The following is a 6,775-nucleotide window of genomic DNA, read 5'->3' as shown; positions in this document are numbered from 1 at the left end:
ATCAAAATCAAATGTATTTATATAGCCCTTCGTACATCAGCTGATATCTCAAAGTGTGGTACAGAAACCCAGCCTAAAACCCCAAACGGCAAGCAATGCAGGTGTAGAAGCACGGTGGCTTGGAAAAACTGCCTAGAAAGGCCAAAACCTAGGAAGAAACCTAGAGAGGAACCAGGCTATGAGGGGTGGCCAGTCCTCTTCTGGCTGTGCCGGGTGGAGATTATAACAGAACATGGCCAAGATGTTCAAATGTTCAAAAATGGTCGAATAATAATAAGGCAGAACAGTTGAAACTGGAGCAGCAGCACGGTCAGGTGGACTGGGGACAGCAAGGAGTCATCATGTCAGGTAGTCCTGAGGCATGGTCCTAGGGCTCAGGTCCTCCGAGAGAGAGAGAGAGAGAAAGAAAGAGAGAAAGAGAATTAGAGAGCGCATACTTAAATTCACACAGGACACCGGATAAGACAGGAGAAGTACTCCAGATATAACAAACTGACCCTAGCCCCCCGACACATAAACTACTGCAGCATAGTTACTGGAGGCTGAGACAGGAGGGGTCAGGAGACACTGTGGCCCCATCCGATGATGCCCCCGGACAAGGCCAAACAGGGAGGATATAACCCCACCCACTCTCCGCCACGGCACAACCCAAGGGGGGGGCGCCAACCCAGACAGGAAGATCACATCAGTGACTCAACCCACTCAAGTGACGCGCCCCTCCTAGGGACGGCATGAAAGAGCACCAGTAAGCCAGTGACACAGCCCCTATAATAGGGTTAGAGGCAGAGAATCCCAGTGGAAAGATGGGGAACCGGCCAGGCACAGACAGCAAGGGCGGTTCGTTGCTCCAGAGCCTTTCCGTTCACCTTCACACTCCTGGGCCAGACTACACTCAATCATATGACCCACTGAAGAGATGAGTCTTAAAGACTTAAAGGTTGAGACCGAGTTTACGTCTCTCACATGGGTAGGCAGACCATTCCATAAAAATGGAGCTCTATAGGAGAAAGCCCTGCCTCCAGCTGTTTGCTTAGAAATTCTAGGGACAATTAGGAGGCCTGCGTCTTGTGACCGTAGTGTACGTGTAGGTATGTACGGCAGGACCAAATCAAAGAGATAGGTAGATAGTTAGGAGCAAGCCCATGTAATGCTTTGTAGGTTAGCAGTAAAACCTTGAAATCAGCCCTTGCCTTCACAGGAAGCCAGTGTAGAGAGGCTAGCGCTGGAGTAATATGATCACATTTTTTGGTTCTAGTCAGGATTCTAGTAGCCATATTTGGCACTAACTGAAGTTTATTTAGTGCTTTATCCGGGTAGCCGGAAAGTAGAGCATTGCAGTAGTCTAACCTAGAAGTAACAAAAGCATGGATACATTTTTCTGCATCATTTTTGGACAGAAATTTTCTGATTTTTACATAGATGGAAAAAGCTGTCCTTGAAACAGTCTTGATATGTTCGTCAAAAGAGAGATCAGTGTCCAGAGTAACGCCGAGGTCCTTCATAGTTTTATTTGAGACAACTGTACAACCATTAAGATTAATTGTCAGATTCAACAGAAGATCTCTTTGTTTCTCGGGACCTAGAACAAGCATCTCTGTTTTGTCCAAGTTTCAAAGTAGAAAGTTTGCAGCCATCCACTTCCTTATGTCTGAAACACAGGCTTCTAGCGAGGGCAATTCTGGAGCTTCACCATGTTTCATTGAAATGTACAGCTGTGTGTCATCCACATAGCAGTGAGAGGTAAAATATATAGTGAAAACAATAGTGGTCCTAAAACGGAACCTTGAGGAACACCGAAATTTACAGTTGATTTGTCAAAGAACAAACCATTCACAGAGACAAACTGATATCTTTCCGACAGATAAGATCTAAACCAGGCCAGAACTTATCCATGTAGACCAATTTGGGTTTCCAATCTCTCCAAAATAATGTGGTGATCGATGGTATCAAAAGCAGCACTAAGGTCTAGGAGCAACGAGGACAGATGCAGCACCTTGGTCTGACGCCATTAAAGGGTCATTTACCACCTTCACAAGTGCAGTCTCAGTGCTATGATGGGGTCTAAAACCAGACTGAAGCATTTCATATACATTGTTTGTCTTCAGGAAGGCAGTGAGTTGCTGCGCAACAGCTTTATCTAAACATTTTAAGAGGAATGGAAGATTCGATATAGGCCGATAGTTTTTTATATTTTCTGGGTCAAGCTTTGGCTTTTTCAAGAGAGACTTTATTACTGCCACTTTTAGTGAGTTTGGTTCACATCCGGTGGATAGAGAGACGTTTATTATGTTCAACTTTTTATTTTATTTTTATTTCACCTTTATTTAACCAGGTAGGCTAGTTGAGAACAAGTTCTCATTTACAACTGCGACCTGGCCAAGATAAAGCATAGCAGTGTGAACAGACAACACAGAGTTACACATGGAGTAAACAATTAACAAGTCAATAACACAGTAGAAAAAAAGGGGAGTCTATATACAATGTGTGCAAAAGGCATGAGGAGGTAGGCGAATAATTACAATATTGCAGATTAACACTGGATTGATAAATGATCATGTACAGGTAGAGATATTGGTGTGCAAAAGAGCAGAAAAGTAAATAAATAAAAACTGTGGGGATGAGGTAGGTGCAAATGGGTGGGCTATTTACCAATAGATTATGTACAGCGATCGGTTAGCTGCTCAGATAGCTGATGTTTGAAGTTGGTGAGGGAGATAAAGGTCTCCAACTTCAGCGATTTTTGCAATTCGTTCCAGTCACAGGCAGCAGAGTACTGGAATGAAAGGCGGCCGAATGAGGTGTTGGCTTTAGGGATGATCAGTGAGATACACCTGCTGGAGCGCGTGCTACGGATGGGTGTTGCCATCGTGACCAGTGAACTGAGATAAGGCGGAGCTTTACCTAGCATGGCCTTGTAGACGACCTGGAGCCAGTGGGTCTTGCGACGAATATGTAGCGAGGGCCAGCCGACTAGAGCATACAAGTCGCAGTGGTGGGTAGTATAAGGTGCTTTAGTGACAAAACGGATGGCACTGTGATAAACTGCATCCAGTTTGCTGAGAAGAGTGTTGGAAGCAATTTTGTAGATGACATCGCCGAAGTTGAGGATCGGTAGGATAGTCAGTTTTACTAGGGTAAGTTTGGCAGCGTGAGTGAAGGAGGCTTTGTTACGGAATAGAAAGCCGACATAGGACGGCCAAGCACAGGAAGCAGCTCTTTCAGTAGTTTAGTTGGAATAGGGTCCAGTATGCAGCTTGAAGGTTTAGAGGCCATGATTATTTTCATCATTGTGTCAAGAGATATAGTACTAAAACACTTGAGTGTCTCCCTTGATCCTAGGTCCTGGCAGAGTTGTGCAGACTCAGGACAACTGAGCTTTGAAGGAATGTGCAGATTTAAAGAGGAGTCCGTAATGGGACAGGTATATAGATGGGACAGGGTTATAGATGGGACAGCTACAGTGGGGCAAAAAAGTATTTAGTCAGCCACCAATTGTGCAAGTTCTCCCTCTTAAAAATATGAGAGAGGCCTGTAATTTTCATCATAGCTACACTTCAACTATGACAGACAAAATGAGAAAAAAAATCCAGAAAATCACGTTGTAGGATTTTTAATGAATTTATTTGCAAATTATGGTGGAAGATAAGTATTTGGTCAATAACAAATAGTTTATCTCAATACTTTGTTATATACCCTTTGTTGGCAATGACAGAGGTCAAATGTTTTCTGTAAGTCTTCACAAGGTTTTCACACACTGTTGCTGGTATTTTGGCCCATTCATCCATGCAGCTCTCCTCTAGAGCAGTGATATTTTGGGGCTGTTGCTGGGCAACACAGACTTTCAACTCCCTCCAAAGATTTTCTATGGGGTTGAGATCTGGAGACTGACTAGGCCACTCCAGGACCTTGAAATGCTTCTTACAAAGCCACTCCGTCGTTGCCCGGGCGGTGTGTTTGGGATCATTGTCATGCTGAAAGACCCAGCCACGTTTCAACTTCAATGCCCTTGCTGATGGAAGGAGGTTTTCACTCAAAATCTCACGATACATGGCCCCATTCATTCTTTCCTTTGCTCCGTTCGTCTTTCCTTCGATCCCTTTGCAGAAAAACAGCCCCAAAACATGATGTTTCCACCCCCATGCTTCACAATAGGTATGGTGTTCTTTGGATGCAACTCAGCATTCTTTGTCCTCCAAACATGACGAGTTGAGTTTTTACCAAAAGGTTCTATTTTGGTTTCATCTGACCATATGATATTCTTCCAATCGTCTTCTGGAATATCCAAATGCTCTCTAGCAAACTTCAGACCGGCCTGGACATGTACTGGCTTAAGCAGGGAGACACGTCTGGCACTTCAGGATTTGAGTCCCTGGCGGCGTAGTGTGTTACTGATGGTAGGCTTTGTTACTTTGGTACCAGATCTCTGCATGTCATTCACTAGGTCCACCCGTGTGGTTCTGGGATTTTTGCTCACCGTTCTTGTGATCATTTTGACCCCACAGGGTGAGATCTTGCGTGGAGCCCCAGATCGAGGGAGATTATCAGTGGTCTTGTATGTCTTCCATTTCCTAATAATTGCTCCCACAGTTGATTTCTTCAAACCAAGCTGCTTACCTATTGCAGATTCAGTCTTCCCAGCCTGGTGCAGGTCTACAATTTTGTTTCTGGTGTCCTTTGACAGCTCTTTGGTCTTGGCCATAGTGGAGTTTAGAGTGTGACTGTTTGAGGTTGTGGACAGGTGTCTTTTATACTGATAACAAGTTCAAACAGGTGCCATTAATACAGGTAACGAGTGGAGGACAGAGGAGCCTCTTAAAGAAGAAGTTACAGGTCTGTGAGTGCCAGAAATCTTGCTTGTTTGTAGGTGACCAAATACCTATTTTTCACCATAATTTGCAAATAAATTCATTAAAAATCCTACAATGTGATTTTCTGGATTTATTTTTCTAATTTTGTCTGTCATAGTTGAAGGGGGAGGCAGGGTAGCCTTGTGGTTAGAGCATTGGACTAGTAACCGGAAGGTTGCAAGTTCAAATCCCCCATCTGACAAGTTACAAATCTGTTGTTCTCCCCCTGAACAGGCAGTTAACCCACTGTTCCTAGGCCGTCATTGAAAATAAGAATTTGTTCTTAACTGACTTGCCTGGTTAAATAAAGGTTGAAAAAGTGTACATATGATGAAAATTACAGGCCTCTCTCATCTTTTTAAGTGGGAGAACTTGCACAATTGGTGGCTGACTAAATACTTTTTTGCCCCACTGTATATAGAGGGGACAGGGTTATCGATGGGACAGGTATATAGATGGGACAGATTTATAGATTGGACAGGGTTATATATAGGACAGGGTTATAGATGGGACAGGGTTATAGATGTCGGTTGGGCGATCTATCTTTGGATGCTCTCTCCGGGAGCTCCAGGCCCCAGGCCCTGTCATCACACCCAAGGATCAAAAGCCTCTGGCTGGGCTGCTCTCGCCGCTCTCTCCCCTCTCTCCCCTCTCTCCCCTCTCTCCCCTCTCTCCCTGTGTGACTGACTGACTAGCTGACTGGCTGACACACAGACACACACGCTGGCTGGCAGGGCCTTTCATTCAATATTCTCACTGTAGCTCAGGTGGAGCGATGGGGAGGGGGGGGGGAGGGAGGGGGGGGCAGAGGGAGGAAGGGGGGAGATTAGAGTGTTACTTTTTCTCCATCAGCATCTTTGTTTTTCAGCGGTTGAATTTGTCAAATTCTGATTGGCTCTCAGAGGAGGCAGAGATAGGAGGTTTTCTTCCACCTGTATTTCTGCAATCGCTTTGTGTGTGTGTGTGCGTGTGTGCGTGTGTGCGTGTGTGCGTGTGTGTGTGTGCGTGTGTGTGTGTGTGTGTGTGCGTGCGTGCGTGCGTGTGTGCGTGTGTGTGGGTGTGTGTGTGTGTGTGTGCATCACTCCATAAACTATTCTGCTGTGTGTGCATGTTGTCTAAGCAATATACTGTTCAGTGAACAGGGTCATGTTGTCTAAGTAATATAATGTACAGTGAACAGGGTCATGTTGTCTAAGTAATACACTGTACAGTATACAGGGTAATGTTGTCTAAGTAATATTGTCACGCCCTGGTCGTATTATATTGTGTTTGTCTTCATTTATTTGGTCAGGCCAGGGTGTGACATGGGTTTATTGTGGTGTGTTTTGTCTTGGGGTTTTGTGGGGTGTTGGGTGTGTGGCGTAGTGGGGTTATCTAGCATAGTCTATGGCTGTCTGGAGTGGTTCTCAATAGAGGCAGGTGTTTATCGTTGTCTCTGATTGGGAACCATATTTAGGCAGCCATATTCTTTGAGTGTTTGGTGGGTGATTGTTCCTGTCTCTGTGTTAGTTGTCACCAGATAGGCTGTATAGGTTTTCACGTTCCGTTTGTTGTTTTTGTATTGTTAGTTTTTTCTTCGTCATTAAACATGTCTCAAAAATACCACGCTGCATTTTGGTCCGACTCTCCTTCACCAGACGAAAGCCGTTACAAATATACTGTACAGTATACAGGCGCCTGTTGTATTGTTTCTACCTCGTCAGTCTCTCCAGAGGTAAGTGTACATGAGGTATTTCCAGCTCCTACTGTATGAGCCTTTCTCATGGGTTCACTACTCTTAACAGTTGGAAACTAAACTGTCAAAGCCAGGAATTGATCATCCACATTCTGTATCACATTCAGAGCGCTTCCATTCTCTTCCAGAACATCTTTTGATCATGTATTCTCTTACAAATAAAGCAACTCTGGTTTTCCTGGAGGTTTGAATA

The 6,775-nt window shown here is 44.5% G+C and overlaps 1 protein-coding gene across 1 annotated transcript in view; it reads left to right on the top strand.

Annotated features, from left to right (window-relative positions):
* LOC135558338 (receptor-type tyrosine-protein phosphatase mu-like) overlaps positions 1-6,775 on the top strand; it is a 588,334-nt gene that overhangs the window by 556,544 nt on the left and 25,015 nt on the right. The gene's annotated exons all lie outside the window — the stretch shown is intronic.

Source organism: Oncorhynchus masou, chromosome 17 (assembly GCF_036934945.1).
Source record: "Oncorhynchus masou masou isolate Uvic2021 chromosome 17, UVic_Omas_1.1, whole genome shotgun sequence".
NCBI lineage: Eukaryota > Metazoa > Chordata > Actinopteri > Salmoniformes > Salmonidae > Oncorhynchus > Oncorhynchus masou.
Note: the sequence above shows the minus strand (reverse complement) of the source record. Positions and strands in the feature narration are given on the sequence as shown.